Source organism: Hesperophylax consimilis, chromosome 29, assembly GCF_061612785.1.
Source record: "Hesperophylax consimilis isolate HC1 chromosome 29, BYU_Hcon_1.0, whole genome shotgun sequence".
In the NCBI taxonomy this organism is placed as follows: Eukaryota; Metazoa; Arthropoda; class Insecta; order Trichoptera; family Limnephilidae; genus Hesperophylax; species Hesperophylax consimilis.
The window spans coordinates 15,927,786-15,948,606 of record NC_142864.1 but is presented as its reverse complement, the minus strand read 5'-3'; the positions used below and the strand labels follow the sequence as shown (position 1 = coordinate 15,948,606).

Here is a 20,821-nt window from a genome sequence, read left to right as displayed (position 1 = left end):
CACCGGCCACACAAGGCGTTGAACGCGTTGAACAACGGTCGGAGTCGTGGGGTATAATTCCGATCGAAAATTGGAACCGAAATATTGTGACGTCATATGATTGTCTAACTATATCCACCAATGAAAAACCTGAACGTCTATGGAATAAACTTCAGAAGTTTTCATTGGTGAATATAATAAGTAGGTTCCGGATGAGAATTTTACTGTCAATATATTGGCATAAATCTATGGTTTTTTAGGACCAATTTGTTTCATGCAAAAAACCCGAAGATATCAATCTAGTGAGTGGTTTATTTACAATCAGAATCGACCAGCAGTCAGTAGTTTATTTATGGACCAGTATCACTTCTAGACCCTAGAGTACAGGACAGTGAATGGATTGTTTATGAGGACGTTGTCCTTGCGACGAAATTATTGTAAAAATTATTATTATAAACTAACTTGTGATAACAGATCATCACAACACCTCACAAGTCACCTCTTGTACAAACTGAGAATATTTTACTAAAACCGGTCTCCTACGACATTGTTTGCACAAACATTGAATAAAATGTTTGCTAAAATTCGAAACATTAGGTCGTGCCATACACATGTGTGTATGCATGCACAATGTTGCTTTCCGAGAAAACCTTTGTGTATTAAAAAGGTTTGGGTGTTTTTGTTTATTGAAAATCTCATATTATTTCCGGTGGAGGCCAGATATTGATATTAGCTTACTTTTTTGAATTTTTTAAATTTAATTATAAGAAATGAATTAATCACCGATTGCAAAGGCCGGCCAGCAGCAAACGCCGCCCTGAGGCACGGCCGCCCGAGTTCGCCGCACGCTCATTGCACACGAAGATGCGGCCCTGGTGGTTCGTATCAATGTGAATATGTACTGTGACTATCCCCAACTAGATAATGAGGGTCACCGCAGACGTATTTTGGCAATGTCAGAATTTTGCAGAGTCAAAGACCTGGCTTACTATTGTGGTATGGTCACTATTATATTATACTAACGCGTGGGATTTTCACTGATACAATCTTACTTCACAGCAGTGGCGGCTCGTGGTCTTTTTCACAGGGGGTCAAATTTTTATGGATCTCAATAATTTTTAATTTCAAACCCTTGTTTACACTATCTGGCATTATGATTTATCTAAACAATACTAAATTTCGCCATTTTACAAAATAAGGCATAATTAACAAGAATAAGTGCATCAAAAACATTAAATGCAAGTACTTTATTGTCGAAAGCCGAAACCGACTGAAGACAATTGAGACAAAACCTGTTTAACTTGTATATTTATATATTCCATTAAAAGCAAATGGTTGAAGAAAAGTAGGAACAAGAAAATAAAAATGTACAACAAACTACTAAAGAAAAATAACATTTAACTTGCATCTATGTAGTGCAAAGTTCAGCCGCCGGCGAGTGGCATCAAACACTGTCTATCGCGGCGCAGAAAGATCGTCTTGATTTGGCGTAGTATAAAAGATTTCACTGTCAGCGGGATTGTGTTGTTTTGTTTTTTTCGGACGAAGTATTTTGTGCTGATTCTATAACATGCATGGAAATATCGGGTTGCTCTTTGACCGTATTTTTCTATAAATAGCACGCTATTTATAATATTATTATAATGCAAGTATCGCATAAACTCATCTTTTGTTGGTTCACTGCACAAAAGCAACAACTAGCCAACGGTTTTGCCAGTGGGGAGGGATATACTGTTGCTGAACAACTGAACAGAATTGCTCCTGATTTTGACATATTTTACGTTAGTTATGAGAGATTCAAAATGAAAAACCAATTGATTCTTGAAGACTCTGTCCTCATTGAATTGATATTCATCACTACCTGCATTTTTTGTTAAGTAATAATTCAAATAAATTTAATTGTACACATTAAATCATTGTTTGTCGTGCATAATAAACTAACTAGTAATTCGGTGACCAGTAGACCTCGCGTCCAAAAAAGTACGTTCTTAACTGTCTCTTACTCAACAAATCAATAACAAAATCTCCTCTTAAGATTTTTATGTAGGAACTTAAGTACTTACCAACTATACAATTTGTCCAAAGAAACGTCACTATCTCAATGGCATTTTTTTAACTTTCTTGAGGTAGGTAGGTACTATCATTTTGAAAAGCTCAATCAAAGTTATCCACTTAGTCAAAATTACGCTTCCTTGAAAAATTTGGTGGATGCAGCAGATTTTCGAAAACACAAATCAGTCAACATCTAGTCAAAGTTAGCCATCTAGACAAAGTAAGGCTTTCTTTAATAATAAATTTGATGCTGCAGATTTTCGAAACAGAAAACGTAACGTTCAAAAAGATGAAATTACAAACGGTCGAGTTAAAACAAGACTTCGCTATGCTCATTCAAAATGAATCTAACGAAAAGCCCGTGATTAGCAATATTCCACTTCCAAATCCAGGAAACCCATTTGGACTGAAGGCGATAGTCTGTTTCAGTCACGATAGAGTGAAAACCAAACACTTTGTTCAGGACTAAACTGCCAGAGTTCTCTCTCACCTCACTCAAACCACCTCCGATGTAGTGACAGTTGCAAAAGTATGTAAATGATGCATTAAATGGGACCTAAAGAATTCAGAATTAGGTAAATGTTGACTTATTTATTTCTTTATATAGTATACCCCCTTAAGACGAGACATTACCCTAAAATATAGCCAGAATCTTAACGACGTAAGTGAATCAGCCGTGCATAGAAACATGCTAAGCGCGGCCCTGGTGTATTGGACAGACATGCGGTTGAATTTGCCCTATCAATTCTCTAAAATAAAGTGGAAATCTTAACGACATAAGTGATGTAAAAACAGTAGCTCAAAAAACAATATTCGGCGCGTGGCTGCCGTATTGGACGAACCTACGGTCGACTTTGCCCTAGCAGGCCTAGAATATCGATATTTACGTGGGGTTTATTTAAATTATTTCTGATGAACGTATTACTAAAATTTCAAATGTTTCTAGAGGGATACCTCGGGATGTTACTAATTCATCGTCTAAAAATTAAATCTGGTGCTTGCCGCTAATTTTATAGTTGCAAAACGTTTTATAAAATTTTAAAACCATTTTACATAAAATATTTTAATAGGAAGGTCCTGTTTTTATTAATCTTAAATATAAATAACTTACATCCGTAGGGATCCGTCTAGAAACATTTGAGATTTTAGTAATACGTTCAACATAAAAAATTAAAACGTGAGCGTCGAACAAACCCGCGGTACGTCGCCTTATGTCTCTTATGTCACCAAAGGATTTTACAAACATGTGATAATATGTACCCAATAATTCTGTGGACACAAAAGTAAAATTAATATTTTTTTAATGTGAATACCGCCCAACCATCTGGAGCCAGTGAGACTATGGCATCCCCAATTGGGGTATGTTGTGAGGCTGAAGCTAGTGGGGAGGGGTAGAAGATGGTCGGGAAGTACCTGGCTATTCAGATCTGGTCACCAAACATGGCTAAAGCCATTTCAAGCAACGTTTCAATTCTGAATGGCGGGCTTACACTAGGCCGATACTGAGTGAATCTTCCACTCTGAAACGTGCCGCAAGTATACTGTATATTATTTTAAGTAAATAAATCAGAAATAACACATATCAATCAAATAAAATTTACTTGCGCACGCTGGAATATGATCCCGCGACTTTCGGATTGCTAGTCGAGAGCCTTACCCCTCAATCACTGAGGCCATCAAAAGGACATTTAAAATTATATCGAACCCATGAAGAGTAATAGTATTATGCTAACCTTAATTGTTGTTATTGCTGAGGAATGTTATTACAGCCTTCTTGTAACTATATTTCGTGCAGTTGAATACATCTACAATTTCTGCAAAAGTATTGAATAGGTAAGTATTAATCTAGGTACTAGCAATTACCTAAATTACTCAGTATTGTTATTGCAATTAAAAATAATTTTCGATCGAGTTATTCTAGTTGGTATGTTGAAGGTGATTAGACTCGTTAAATCAGGGCTGTCTATAGTTTCATTATTAATTTTAATAATCAAATTCAAGTCGGAAACAAGTACTTATTCTATCTGAGAGTTTTAATAATTTTAATTGTTTCATCGAGTGGTTGTAATTTATAGTTTCTAGTAGCTGACGAGTGCGCGGCGTTACTCTACTTTTCTCTACTTTCAATAAATATGATTTTTCCGAACGTTCCAGACTATTTTTGAAAATTCCACAATTTTCCGGGATATTCTGGAATATTGTGGAATGCCCTCGAATACTTTCGAATGTTCTGGACTGTTCAGGTAAAACGGGAACCTTCTTCAGGATGGGGGATAGAGGGCTAACACACCATGTGCTAACTATGGTGACTCCCGATGTCGTCGACTGCTAGAAGGTTTTGGTGACTCCCGATGCCGTCGACTTGCTAGGAGGTTTTGGTGACTCCCGATGCCGTCGACTTGCTAGGAGGTTTTGGTGACTCCCGATGCAGTCGACTTGCTAGGAGGTTTTGGTGACTCCCGATGCAGTCGACTTGCTAGGAGGTTTTGGTGACTCCCGATGCAGTCGACTTGCTAGGAGGTTTTGGTGACTCCCGATGCAGTCGACTTGCTAGGAGGTTTTGGTGACTCCCGATGCAGTCGACTTGCTAGGAGGTTTTGGTGACTCCCGATGCAGTCGACTTGCTACGAGGTTTTGGTGACTCCCGATGCAGTCGACTTGCTAGGAGGTTTTGGTGACTCCCGATGCCGTCGACTTGCTAGGAGGTTTTTGTGACTCCCGATGCCGTCGACTTGCTAGGAGGTTTTTATGACTGCCGATGTCGTTGAATTGCTGAATAAACTCAGCATCCCACTTTAATCTCCACCAAGTTTCCTCCACCACACGAAGAAAAAGAATTAAGCTAATTAATAAGTAATAACAACTAAGAACGATTAATCAATTATACAAGCACCAGACGTTGTCTAAAAAATAGTCTCGAACTAATATTTCTTAGAAATGCTGACGGTTGTCAATTAGGTATTGTCTCACAATTGGATTTTCAGTTTAGAAAAATTGAAGGCGGTCTCACTCGTGACCGCAAATAATTACGCGTCGTCCAATTTTATGGCGGATGTCTAATTGTTGAATTGAGGTCGACACAAGATTGACTTTTTGGCTATTGATGGAACTGCATTCTGAATAAATTGCCAACGGAACATAAAGTCAGAAAAGTGAAACAAGTTTGACATGTGTGTTATAAACCTAAATGTGGCGATAGTAAAAATCAGCTTATCTGATGCAGCAAAAAATGTTTAAACACCATTTTTAGATAACGTAGCAAATACCTTTAAATTCGTCCAGTTGCAAAAAATTGTAAACACTCAGCAAAACAATATTTATAACGAATCCAACAGATTCCGTTAACTTTGAATTATATAGCATCATTAGCTGACGTGCAACCGGCGCTGCTTGGGTTATCCTTAGGATATAGACATACATCAAAAAGAACTTTTCTGTGGAAATTTTTAAGATGTACAATTCCGTAGTACATTATTTTGATGTATCGGTATGATGTATAGGTTTAGCCAGCGTTAGCAATATAGTGCTCGAAATATATTTTTTTTATGACTTGATTATAAAATATCGACTTTTCTCTACTTTATATAAATACAATATGCGTGTATTATATATGTAAACCTTCCAGAAGAAATTCTCTAAATTATGGTGAGAACCCTATCAATATTTGTTGAGTAGTTTAGAAGAACTAAGCGCACAAACAGAGAGACGCGGATAGCGACTTTATTTTATACTATTTAGAGATAAAACTATGCCGCACACCCATTGATGTATTACACCCGAAACCATCCCACAACTAGACTGGCAAGTCAAAATATGTCAAACTGAGATAATGGACTTAAAGGTTTTGTCCTTACAGGTATAAACAAAAACGTAATTTTGAAAATGCATTCCGTTTTGAAAGTATAAACAGTAATTTTATCTAGAGCTCTAAATAAATGAGCACCAGAGAATTTAGCAGATTTCAAATATTTTTTTTTTATTATTTGTTATTAAAATAGTTTGCTACTTTAAATATTTAGACTTACGGCAGCGAAGTTGCGAATTGCTATCAACTCATTAACCATGAGAAGAAGACAGACAGTGAATTAATTAAAATGGCGAGTGAATAACCACAATAGGTGAATTAATTAGATTGGTAGGATAGATGGAATAGATAATGACAACAAAGACGAAAAGGGGAGATTACAAATTTATAGTAAAAATTACAAGCCAAATTTTTTTTCGTAATGGGCAGGTAGCATTCTGCTGATGCGCTCATATCTGATTTCACTATAATTTTATCAGTAATTGAGTTGTTTTAAATTTAAAATAAATTAATCCTTTCTTCTCTCCAAATAATAATCCAATCGAGCTTGAAATTGGTTTATATTAGTAGCATTGATGTCATGTTGTGGAAGTTTGTACCATGCATCCACAACTCTGTTTGCAATAAAGTGTTTCCTAGGATTGGATTCTAAGGGTGTTTTGTTGGTGGTGAAGATTTCTTTGATGCCGGAGCAAATATAATGTACAGATAAAATTTTCTCAATCAAGACAACCCTTTCTATTGTTTTCTTTTAACGTTGGTAAACTTGGTTACTTGAGACAATCTTCATATTGCCAGTCTTTCAAAGCTTGATATCTTTCGCAAAAGAAGGACTTTATATTTGCTAAGCAAAATGGACGAAATTAAATGGATATAAAATCAGCATTCCTACGTTGTAACAGCCACTATCAACTCTATCAACCGACAATATTAAAGATAAATTAAAACGAATATGAGAAAAATAATAAGAGATCAAATAAAAACAATACTGATCTAAAAATGAATGAATATTGCACAAACATTGCAAAGGATGGTTTGTTGTTCCATAACATTATTCACCTAACACGTGTAAAGTATTTAAACTTACACGTGTAACGTGTTATTAGTCAATGCCCTTTGTAGGCGTAATTGTGTTAACGTTGTGAATGTCAAGATTCGAAGATTCATCTCGAAGGGGTCAGCCAGGATCAAATAATGACCTAGATACATTGTTTCGATTCTAACTTTCTGGGTTACGTGTTGTTACATGACTGGGTGCTAAACTATATATATAGATATACTATTGTGGCACCTTTGTGAGCCAAGATCAAACATGATATTAATAGGACCATGAATAAACAATGCAATGTGACCTCTTCTCTCCTAGTGTAACTCCGTACCCGTGCAAAATATAATTTGCACGTCGATCAAATTGGATACTAGTCGAAAAAAAGATCCGTTCTCATGATGCCGACAACATCTGTGAACGGGAACTTGCATTACATTTGCATTAGAGGTGGCAGAATCAAGCAGGTTTTTTAGATATTTTGGGGTTCCAGCCCAGAGTGGCTCTCAAATTCAATTGTTGGACGTAATTCAGATTTATGTAGTATTTAACATAATGCTGGTCAGTATTGAAGAATCTGCTGGCACGTAGAAGACGGATTCTAAACCATTATAACCAGAGATGTGCTTTATTTCAAATAAATCCTTTTCAAATGGAAATGCAAAATGCAAAATGGGTATTTTCCATTTTGCATTTTAAATGCTTTTCTAAAAACCATTTTGCATTTTGCATTTTAAATGCTTTTCTCAATGCATTTTCCATTTTAAATGCTTTTTTGCAACATTCTTCCTACTATCTCAACTTATCTTTTTTTCATAAGCCCCAAATATCAGTCGGTCCTCAACCTCGCTATGAGAGATAATTTACATTTGTCAAGTTGCTCCCTGGTAGGAGCCCTGACAATTGAGTGATACCATTACAAAAAATACTGAACATGGGGCCATGACGCTGTAATATTAAATGTTAGATAGTAGTGTTTACGTTGGCAACATTAGTCCCGCGCAAATTTTTTGTGGTTTCATAATCTGTAGTCGTGGTGTTTTTGGATTTACCATCATATGGTATGTTTGTTCTAAATTGATGTCCATTATTAAATGACAAAATTGTTTAAAAATTCTATAATTATTTTAATTGTTTGACCTGAGAAACCATTTTGCATTTTCAATGCATTTTGAAAATAGGTATTTTGCATTTGAAATGCTTTTTAAAAACCATTTTGCATTTTGCATTTTCAAATGGAAAAGTTTTGACCCATTTCCATTTTGCATTTCAAATGGTTTTGGGTACCCATTTTGCACATCTCTGATTATAACTAATTCTATACTGGTAAATTGAATTATACTCTTGCAATATGTAATTTCCGTGACGTCCCAATTGGACGTTTGTTGTTTTATTAAATGGGTTATCGAAATTGGAAGACATCGCAAATCTCCTCTTTCTCTGTTAATATCACTTGTTCCCTACTGGAGTACACTTGTACAAAATTTCCATGGCATTTGGACTGCTTGAACGAGTGGCAATCGGTCAATGATCCCTCGGTTTGGTGATGTCGAGTGTTGTTGGGGGGTGTGTGTATTCTGTGTGTCGTGTGTTTTCTGTGTATTGTGTGTGTTGTGTGTATTCTGTGTGTTGTGTGTATTGAATGGTGTGTGTGTTGGAGTAGTGTGTTGGCTTGGTCGGCGGCGAATTAAGGTCAGAAGATTCGGGGACGCTTTGTTGGGCGAAACGCCATTATTAATACACGGACATAGGGGTGCAAGTCTACCTAAGTTGATTTTTTTAAAATTATATAACAGATTATTTATCCAGTTACAGTACAAGATATATTTTTTTAAATCTCAATAGTATTAAATAAGCGTCTGTCTGTTTGTGCACTCAGTTCTTCTAAACTACGCAACAGATTTTGATAGGGTTTTCTCTATCATTTAGAAAACTTCTTCCGGAAGGTTTACATATATAATACATGCATATGTTATTTATAGAACATAGAGAAAAGTCAATGTTTTATAATCAAGTCCTAAAAATATATTTTCGGGCACTACATGGTTAACGCTGGCTAAAACCTTATGAGATACATCAAAATAATGTACTACGGAATTGTATATTTTAAAAAGGCCTATAGAAAAGTGCAAATGGGTATATGTCTATGTTAGGAAGCTTTGTAGATGCACGCACAGATGGCAGTGCATAGAGCTTGCGGGGACTGTTGTCGCCATGGACGGTGCGAAGGCTCTCAGAGAATCTCACTGGCCCAGATTCCAAATAGCAAGCTTCTAGTTAGGTCGACTATCGAGTCACCATTATAATACGTGGAGTATTAATAAATCCCTGATTAATATAAAGAACCATTTAATTATTAAACTCCTTCCAAGACGAGTTGGAGTCCTGTTTGTTGGAACACAACAACTGGCGCAGCCGGTAAAGATAACCCACAGCAACGCCGGGTACACGTGAGCTAGTTCTTAATATTTAGAAAGATAGGTGTACAAAAAAGTTGTAAGGTTATAAAGGGTAATTAAAATTAATGTCCACTGTTTTAGAAAGGTTCTTCAATAGTACCAATCCTCTTGTCATGCTATGCTATGCTAGAACATCTAAGTCGAAAGTTATGGATGTAAAATTCTTATATTCCGTCGGTTGATTGATGGCGGAGTATAGGATAACCTCATTGTTTCGAAATCTACATTACTGAATTTACTGGTACTGGTGCAGTTCTGTTTGAGATTTGTTCCGGTTGCAGCATGCAAAGTGAAGACCACACAATCGTTAAAAAAACTTGACTTAAGCCACTTTTGTACTGGTTCCTAAATTTGGTACAAATTGAACCTCATTACGTCTTTGATTTGCCTCCTGGAGCCAATTCCAAAACTTCATACCGCGGTACATTTGCTCAGTTCAATATTACATCCTAATTTTTAGATAAATTAGTTACAAAATTTGCCGCAAACATTATTATTAGCAAGGATAATGATTTAATTACTGGGCTCCATATATTCTCTTGCGTTTTCGGCGTTGCTCGACTTTCCTCTACTTTGAATATATTATATCCATGTATCATATATATAAAACTGCTGGAAGAAATTCTCTAGATCAAGGCTGCCCAACCCCAGGCCCGCGGGCCACAATGTGGCCCGCGAACGAATTATAAGTGGCCCGCGTGAACCATTTTCAAAAAACCCGCCAATCCGCCAATTTGAAAAAGTGTCGCGGGCCCGCGGTAAAACAAACAATGCAGCTTGCACGCGGTCACCAGTGTTGCCAACGAAGGCGATTTAGGCGATAGGCTACTCAGAACGAGAATCAGCGACGAAAAAATCTAACCTGTTGAACTTACTTTTTAAACAAAAATACACCGGTTTTTGATATAATATTTTTCGCGTCCGAAATTGAATCTTGTAGCCACCCCCCCCCCCATGGAATTCGAAAAATTGCTGTGGGGAATCACATATTTGGGTGCGCGGAATTTTTTCTCAGCGAAGTTCCGTAACAACCCCCCCCCCCCCCCCCCATGGAAATAGGAACCGTCAGGTATACAGTGGCCCGCCAGTGATTCAAAATCGTCAATTTCGCCCAACTGTTAAAAAGGTTGGGCAGCCTTGCTCTAGATCAGCGATTCTTAACCTCGGGTCGCGACCCAAATTTGGGTCGCGAGAGGTTTTGGGTTGGGTCGCGGAAATCGCGTATTGATATCCCGATCGATGTCACTAAACTAGTATAGTCACAATTATTACTACTCTCAGAACAAGGACATCTATTGTTCACAATCGCGACATGTTAGTTCTGTTTTAATGGGCGGAAGGGCGCGGGGCGCAAAGCGAGGAGTGCGCGCCATCGCCACCGCTCGGCTCACGCAGTCGGCATCGCTCGGTTCGGCTCGGTCACCACCCGCGCCGCCCGCCGCACCGCGCTGGTCGGTCGGTCTCGTCTCATCTCGGTCAGTTTGCTAGCGAGTTTGTTTACGATTGCACGCTCGTTCTCATACTGTTTTACGTGAATAACGTTTATACTTGACTACAATACACTCTTTGTTGACAACTACAAAGTGCTACAAAATTGTGATAATCAATTGTGGAAGATTAAAAGTGCAACTCGCGATTGCTGTTATCGAAAGAAGGTAAAATATTTTTTTCCAATAAATGACATTGTTAGCCTACAATTCGCCGATGAACGAATAGAATAGTATATTTCTATAATTTGTCGTTTTGTTTCAGTAAGTCTTTCGAATTGTGGACAGTCATGGCGAAACGGATGTTAACATACAAGCAAGAATTTTTAGCCTTAGGATTTATTGAAATAAAAGATCGCTCTGGTGTGCCACGTCCACAATGCGTGGTTTGTACGCAACTTCTTTCAAATGAATCGCTAAAAATAAACAAATTGAAGAGACATCTCGAAAAAGTCCATCCAACGTACGCAAATAAACCGCTTGCTTTTTGGAAAGAAAAAGAAACACAAACAAAGCGCATGAGACTTGATGCACCATCAAGTTCAGCAACAGTTTCGTTAGAAAAAACTACCTACGCTTCTTTCGAAGTAGCTTTAAAAGTAGCTCAATGTAAAAAACCCCATAGTATTGCTGAGCAGTTGATTAAACCAGCTGCAATAGCCATGGCAAGAACTGTCTGTGGAGATGAAATTGCGAAGAAGCTGGAAATGGTGCCAATTTCAAACGATACTGTGAAAAAGAGAATAGATTTAATGTCATCAGATATTTTAGAACAATTAATAACGGATCTCAAAAAAGCCATCAAATTTTCAATTCAAATCGACGAATCAGTTGATATTGAAGATTTCCCACAGCTGTTGGTGTACGTAAGATACAGAACTCCACAAAATTTCAATGAAGAGTTCCTGCTTTGTGAAAAGCTCTCTGAAACTACAACTGGGGCTGATATATTTCTTTTAATAGACAAGTTCTTTGTGGAACACCAATTACTGTGGGACAATTGTCTCGCAGTCTGTACAGATGGAGCACCGGCAATGATAGGGAGTCGCATCGGGTTTTGTGCCAAAGTCAAGGAACGAAATCCAGAGGTTGTTTTAATACACTGCTTTTTACATCGAGAAAACTTGGCTACACGTGATATGCAGCCAGATCTACATCAGGTGTTACAGGACGTAATACAAATTATAAATTTCATAAAGGCACGCGCTATGAACTCTCGGATATTTCGACTGATGTGCGAAGAAATGGGTTCAGAACACCAGAATTTATTATACCATTCGGATATTCGCTGGCTATCCCGCGGAAAGATTCTAGCTAGAGTTCTTTCTCTTAAAACAGAAATAGAAATATTTTTGACAGATAAAAGACACGAATGTGCTGATCGCTTCAGTGACAACAAATGGATGGCTAAATTGGCATATTTGGGTGATATTTTCCACCACTTGAATCAGTTGAACACAGAAATGCAAGGTCAAAATCGCACTGTAGTAGACATTTATGAAAAAATTACTGTTTTTAAAAACAAAACAAAACTTTGGCAAAATAAAATTGCTCAATGTCAATTGGCAGCGTTTCCAACATTAAACTTGTTTTTGGAAGATCTTAATCTTAATGGCAACCGTATTTTCGTGGAGACCATGCCTATTTTTTTAGAACATTTGAGAAGACTTGAAAATGAAATGGAAAGATATATTCCACAAAATGTCCATATCGTGAAATACAGTTGGGTAAGAAATCCATTTGAAGTAGATGTAATGGGCGTTGAAAACGATTCAGCTGGATTACAAGAAGAATTGCTCGAAATGCAAGGTGATGCACTTTTAAAAGAGAGATTTGCCAGAACGAGTCTCACAAAATTTTGGGCACAATTATCTGGGAAGCCTGTTCTGAGCAATGAAGCTGAAAAAGCCCTGCTACCTTTCCCAACTACTTATTTATGTGAAGCAGGATTTTCATGCCTTGCTGTTATGAAGAATAAGTACAGGAATAGGTTGGATCCTCAGCATGACATGCGGTGTGCACTTTCTATAAACATAACTCCACGTATACATGATCTTTGTTCAAAAATACAACACCAGGGTAGTCACTGATTATTTTGCTGTAAATTTTTTAACTGTTTTAATGCTGGTCTGATTTTAATACAGAACATTTAAATAAATTTGTTTATTTCTAATTTTACCAATACATCGTATAAATTTTATAGTATAAAATTACATAACCTGTCAATGGAAAAAAAATAAAAAATTAGATTAGGGTCGCGTACTTCAAATATATTCGTACCTTGGGTCGCCAGCCAAAAAGGTTAAGAACCACTGCTCTAGATGATAGTAAAAACCCTACCGAACTCCGTTGCACACTTTATGAAGCGCACAAACAGACAGTAACTTTGTTTTATACTATTTAGATTTATACATACCAATTGTATTGTCACGATTATGAATTTACCAAAAGTTTATCAAGAAACGGTCTGTAATCCCGTTTTTAGTTCATTGTGATCTGGGATATTCCGGGATGATTTTTTTGGATCTTAAAAGAGAATCTTGTTATAAATCGTTAGAAATTAGGTATGCGGGGGCTTAAAGCTAGCTTCATGTTTTGATTTATGCAAGAAAAAAACTTCGCCAAAAAGTGTGTTTTATTTTATATTTATAACTTCAGGCATAAATATTTAAATGTTTTACTATAATTTTCTAAAAAACTTAATTTTCCACATTATGCAATAAAACCATTACCAAAAATGAGTTCGTAAGTAGGAGATTTTGAGCTTTAAAGCAGTTTTGAGTTTTGTATAAGCCTGATACTTCTTTTCCGCTCTATTGCTCTATTATTACATGCGTTCCACTCGCAGTATTTAATTAAAGCATTAAAAATATTTCTAAGCTATCAAAACTTCAAAGCAAAAACACATGATTTTACCTACATAACTCTTTTTATTTTTTATTGAATAAATGGTTAATACATATCAACAAACAAGTCCTGCTAAGCCAATTGAATTGGCTTGTCAACAGGTGCTTAAAGTTTAGTTACATATACATTTTTATAAGTTATAATTTACATCTTATATCTACAGAATCAACAATTTTTTCAAACAATTTTTCATACATAGAAAAGTAATTTTTTTTTCCGATAGCTTGACAGGCCAAGATGCCAAACAAAATGTCTGTAACCAAGTGGGTCTTCCGACGAGTCGTCGGAGTGGCGGCTCGTGACTTTTGTGTTACTAAAGTGCTAATATTACAAAAAATGGCATTATGGATGTTGTTGTAGCTGAAAACTATTTTTTATTTTTTTTCGAAAAATTGATTTTTTGTATGAAGATTTTCAGGAATTCCGTGCGGCGCACGGCTATACTGAAATTTCCTGAAAATCTTCATACAAAAAATCGATTTTCGAAAAAAAATTAAAAATCGTTTTCATCTATAACAACATCAGAAATGCTATTTTTTTAAATATTAGCACTCTAGTACACCCAAAAGTCACGAGCCGCCGGTCGACGACCCCATGCATTTTCTGTCTTTTGGGCTTTTAAAATATAGAAATTAGAAATCCCAATTATTCAGTCAATTATATTAATGGTAACTTATGTATTTGCGCAGGAACACGTAAAATACTAAAATGATATGTCAAGTATTTAAGCTAATATAAGGAGGATAGTAATTTTGAGTGCTACCTACTCCCCCACTTGGCTGCAGGATAGTTAAAAATCTTGTGATTTCAGAAGGAAACGTTGAATTTGATTTCTATTTTAATAAGCGTGGTCTACTGTTCACCGAGCTACTAGTCTATTCGCTAACTTTGGACGCTACTCACCCTGCTTAAATTATCTCCCATTATAATGTCAGTAGCCCCATGCTAATTATTTTGGCATGCATATCCTGTGGGTTACTGTTACGCTAACTGACTACAGTGTACCCGCATGAGGGTTTAATTCCCACACTAGCGGAGCCCACACCGCAAGGGGAAGTCCTTTCATCTGCCTACCCGCATGGTGAGGAACCCCCACGTTCCGTTTACAGCACTTTCATTATTTTATAATTCATTTAGCTTAGTAATTAATATTTATTTCATTTTGACTAGAAGATAATTGACGTGGCTTTGCAATATTACGTTCTAATATTTTTTCCTATTGATAAATTTATTGTATTCTATTTGGAATATCTCTCTATGGCAATCACATAATTTATTATTTTTGCATTAGTTTCAATTGTGAAAATGACACGTATTCATAGGAAACTTGAGTTCATTGAACCAGTGTAACACAGGACGCATGGACAAACGAAATTAGTATTTTTTATGATGATTTTTCAATTCAATTCAATTCAATTAATTTATTCCTTTAAAAACATTACAAAATTACATTTTATTTCGTTTTTAAGTACATTTTTAAAATGGTTTTACATAATAAATAAGCGGTGTATCAACTATACCAGCATCAATAGAGCTTGCCTTTTAAAGGCAGCTTCACCTTCAGCTAAATATGTCGATATCCGAATTAATTCTGTTCAACAGCAAGATTGCTCTCCCCACCGGCATGACCTGCAGGCAAGTTAGTCCTGCAGGCCGGGAGATAAAACAGTCTATGCTGTCGGTGATGGAGATAAGTATCAGGAACATAGAGACTAATACTCTCCATGATAGTCGGATTTTCAAACCGTCCACGAATCAGTTTGAAGAAGTGTGATACAATATGCACATGAAGACTTCACTGTTTTCAAACTGCACCTATTTTCAGACATTTTGGCATATACCTACTTCATAGAATATAATCCTTCAGGCCTCTGGCAAATTGACCGTTACGTTAAGTTGTTGTCAAAGAGTCGGAGAATGTGTGTGTATTTCCGCTTCTCAAGAAAATCCAAATAAATGGTATATTTCTAAACGTATCCAAAAACTAAAAACTGCTTCCGAAAAGTGATAAAATAAGCTTTCACATTGTGTTATTATAAACTAGCATTACTCGACTTTTCTCTACTTTCTATGAGTATAATATGCCTGTATTATATTTTTTTTAGAAGGTTAAATAGGTTACTTGGGTAAGGTTCATACTTTAGTTTTTTTTCATCGCTTTTAGTGACTTTATCACTTTTTAAAGTTGTGTTGAATGTCGAGCTGTAATATGTTGATACCTTGATTATCTTTTGTCTGGGCTCTAGGGGTTAAATTAAAAGTGCCACAAAAAGATAAAAATATACAGGGTGTTAAGGGACGTAATTGACTTACTTTAACCAGTGATTCCTGACATTATTTAGAGTAAAAACTCCAATAAAATATTCGTCTCCTGTGACTCTTTTTGCTGACGCAACTATTAATCTTCCTTTAACATTGTCCTTGCATTGACATTATCTGACTATACCCACGTGTGTGTTTGACATTTTACAACAGTAAAAGCGACTGTCAAACCAATTTATTGATGGAGCCTGTTTGATGAATATCTATTTGTGATCAGTGCTGTTATTTATATCGACTCAGGGTAGAAGGCCTGTGCAGTGAGCATATTCGGTTCAGTGTGTTTCGTATCCAGCCTGGATGTTATGGAAGCTTGTGCGTGAAATCATCTCCTGTCAGTTAAATCATACCATCATCATCTTTGAAGAACATCAAAGGGGTAAGTCGGATTCCTTCCTTACTCCATGTTCACCATCTCCAACCATGGTTGTGACAACTTCAAAGTTCAAAATTAATATTTTACAATCAACTCTTGATTCGCCTACTTTTGTTTGTTCTTCGAAAAAAAACATTTTAAAAAATACAATAGGTATTGGACAGTTAGGGAACGGGTGTTGGTTTGATCGGTTACCTGGCTGCATGACCAGCGATTGCATGTGAAATATTTTTTTTGGTTTTGAAGAAAAATTTTTTAACAAATAAAGTCACCGGAGACCAAAATATTTTTTACTCTAAATAATGTCATGAAAAATTGGTTAAAGTAAGTCAATTGCTTCCCTTAACACCCTGTATATGAATAAAGTGTACAAAAACTCGGCGATTATCCGTCTTATCCTATATTTGCAAGGACCGTCAGTTACTTTTTTTTACTGGTTACAATTTTGAATTCCGGTTGCGATTATAAATTTTATCTGCCTAACCCGGCGATACCAGGTGACCCCTTCGTCAGGCTGCATGAATTCGGTTGCGTGTTTAGTTTTATTTGTAATTTTTTGCACATCGGTATCATTAATCCAAATGACGCAAAACAGATTAAATGTTAGTGGGATAAAAGTAGACACTTATCGAAAATGTCAAATCAAGTGACAATATTAAATTTATAATTTAAATTTAAATTTATAATTTAATATTGTCAAATATGATTTAAGATTTTCACGGCCAAAAGTATTTTTGTTATTCGTTTTTGGGGTGTTATGCCGTGTTGCGCTAACTCCTTCTTTAGCCAACGTTTCGGACAGCATTGCAGTGTCCATCATCAGGGCAGATATGTTGAACACATAACAAAAAAATTAATATTGTCACTTGATTTGACAATTTTAATTTGATAACAATAATTTTAATTTGACAATTTTAACAATTTTACTCTTCAAATCTAAGGATTGGAATAATGTATATAACATAGCGAATTTGGGAATCTCGCAAGTGAAAACATGGCTAGACTCAAACATACTTACACTTAACATATCAAAGACAAAATTCACAACATACAGTATAAATAGCACGGGACAGCCTAAAAACAACACAAACACCATAAAAATACACGAATGTTTAAACACCAATACACAAAATAACACTAACAGACCAGTTAGACAAGCGTACAAAGAAAACATAAAAACTCCTACAGTAAATTCAAGCTTTGGACAAAGACACTACCAATACCATGCAATAAAAGCTTTCAACAGTGTAAAACTTGAAATTAAAATTGAGGAAAATAAAAATAAATTCACACACAAAATTACAAAATGGATAAAATAACAAAAAAGACAATATTACCAAAATTTCATAGCATAAAATAAAAATAAAACCTACACGTAACACACAAAACCAATATAAACACACATCACTCACAAACACACAAGATTTTTTTCAATGTACTATTTTTTTAATTTTAAATATATTACTATGTATTTTTAATTTTAAATGTATAATTTTTCTCATTGAATGTATTATGTAGTTTATATTTTCATATTATAAAATGAAGGCCTCAGCACGGGCAAGCCACCCAGTGAGGCCTACATTACTGGAAAACTTGAATTGTAAAAAATATTGTACCTAATAAAAAAAAATGATAGCGCTACAACATTTATTCTTTTCGTGACTTAAAATTACGAAAAATTAAAAATTACAACATCTGGAGTGATTTCTGCGTGTTGGGTCTTCTCGGGACTTCGAGAATAAATCCAATGGCTGGTTTTAATTAATCCCCTGCATACCCAATTTCTACCGATTTATAACAAGTTTCTCGTTAACTCTTAAAGTTTTTAAGTTCCAAAAAAGGTTATTTTTGAAGATTGGTTATGCCGAAACGTTAATTATATGAAATTCCCTCGATATAAAAAAATCGGAAATAAGCTCCGAAAATTATTTAAGACACGTTTTGTTCTGTTATTTAATATGTTATAGGCATGAAAAAAATCACAGTGTATCGTTAAATGCAGCTTATGCATTTGACGAGAGATTTTTGCGATATTAGCTCGCTCCCTCTAACATTCATATTTACATATCTCCCTTTCAAACCATCTTTGAACGCTTACTACGGGCAGCATTAAAGCTCGGCAAATGCCGATTTGTCAGTATGGCTGAGTTTAGTAAGCACACACTTCACAACAATCTTTAATTACACATCTGCCATGATGATGGACGCTGTAATGCTCTCCGAAACGTTGGCTAAAGAAGGAGGTAGCTCACCAAGGCACAATGCCTCAACAATAAATCACTATAATACTTTTGGCCGTGAAAATCGAAAATCCATATCCCAAGAAAAACATATTTAAAAAATAGACATTTTCATTGAATTGTTCCCACAGTCAGTTCCTATTTTGATAATCAAAGCGAAGTTAATTTCTAGAGTTCATTGAATTTGAGTTACAGACACACAACTGAATTAAATATTTTTAATTATAATTACCGTGTTTTACACTCAAACCGTGAAACTTGAGAGAATCATCGAATAAACCACACTCGGCGTCACAAAAATTGTGCATCTTCGAAAATAAGTTTCAAGCGTAAATTTCCCCGAGCCAAACATAACACAAACAATATTGATATCAGTTAAAAGTACATTTAACAACCTCTTATCAGACAATAGTTTCATTTCATAAACGATACAAATTTTCCGAGTACGGGACGTTAAAAAAATGTTGCGTATATACCTACTCTTTAGAGGCGCCACAACTTGTGTCATCTTCCTGGGCTATAAACGGAGCAGTTTAAGTCAAATGTAGGTCATTCGCTATCCGAACGTTGAAGAGGATACACGTGAATAATTAGTACTAGAAAATTAACTCCCTTAAAATGGACGCCACTGCTGACGTAGCCGCTCAAGTGGTGGCACTACTGCTATCAGAGATGCTACAGATTTTCGTATTGCTCAGCAACTAAACTGAAGCCGTTGAGACTGGATCAGGGAGACAACGATGTACCATCGTCTTACATCTTATGTTGTGAATCGTTTGGAGTAAAGTTTTGAGGTTGTGAATTCTAGGATAGACATCGATTTTTCTCTACATTCTATAAATATAATATGCATGTAGATATCCTATATATAAACCTTTTTGGCTCTATTATACTTACCTTTATAGCGGCCAATTAATGTGTATAGTGTAGGTTGTGATAAAGTAAAAAGATGTAGTTGATAATTTAAGTTTGATGAAAACACGTTACACTATAACACGAAGTTAATATCAGAAGGATTTAGTAGGAATCAAGAAATGTCGACTGCCAAGGTAGACCGGAGAAACAGGAATGTTGGTCGGTACGGAACTACTAGCGAGCTGTGTTTACGGGTTGCCATCCGTGAAACAGTGTTTCCGTATTAAAATATTATTTAAGGCTGGCTGACAGTTCTTGACTCCACACCTTCCAGAAGAAATTTTCTAAATGATAGTGAAAACCCTTTCAAAGTCCGTTGCTTAATTTAGAAGAACTAAGCGCATAAACAGACAGACACGGATAGCGACTGTATTTTATACTATTTAAGACGAAAGTGTTTAGACGTAAAAACGTAAGGTGAGCCATTTAAAAAAAAAATATGTTTTTCAAATATTATACGTTTGATACTAATAATAACATTATAAAGCGTATTTCAACAACTTTTAAAAACAGTTTTTTTCTGATACGTTCAGAAATATTCCATTTATTTGGATTTCACACAAATTCTCTGGCAGCGTCTTCTCAGTCGAAACTTTCTGACAGCGTCTTCAAGAAATATTACGTACAATATGCCAGATTCTTGAGAGTTTAAAAAACAATTTTACAAATGACCACCATCACAGATATCATTAACAGTTTGAAAATAAAAATTAAATATATATCCCTTTTCACTTACCCATCGTTCTTCGCTCAAAAGATGATAATTTTCGTCCAGAAAAAACGCCGCAAATTTTTCACATACGTGTATTAAAGTTCTTTCACACACTTTTTTAAAATATGTTTTTGTGTTGTTTTGGAAATGATTTAAGATTGTCTTAGCTAATGTTAATGTCATAACTTATAACTTTATTAATTTAACAATAACTTTGAATTAACGTTGTTTCTTCAGTTATTTGCAAAACTGGATAGAGTCCGGAACGTTCGCTTAAAAAGGAGTAAAACGTTAAATGGATTATTTCCCCAAAACTCAAACATTTTAATCAACAAGTTTATCAAGAATATTACGCCGAATTAACACGTGGAAATTTATGTATTTACTGTCAATATTATTAAATGTTTTGAACTGTGTATTTTGTGTTAATTTCCCTTGTTTTCTCAATAACATAGTCTACTAAAAACGCAAACTTTTAAAATTTATTTATGTTCTAATTTTAAAATCTTACCAATTTATTTCATT

The 20,821-nt window shown here is 35.6% G+C and overlaps 1 protein-coding gene across 1 annotated transcript in view; it reads right to left on the bottom strand.

The window, feature by feature from the left end:
- myo (growth/differentiation factor myoglianin) overlaps positions 1 to 20,597 on the bottom strand; it is a 101,162-nt gene extending 80,565 nt beyond the window's left edge. Inside the window, exon 1 of the mRNA XM_089649224.1 lies at positions 20,321 to 20,597. The gene's annotated coding sequence lies outside the window, so the exon portion shown is untranslated. The remainder of the gene's footprint in view (positions 1 to 20,320) is intronic.
- Positions 20,598 to 20,821: the final 224 nt, after the last annotated feature.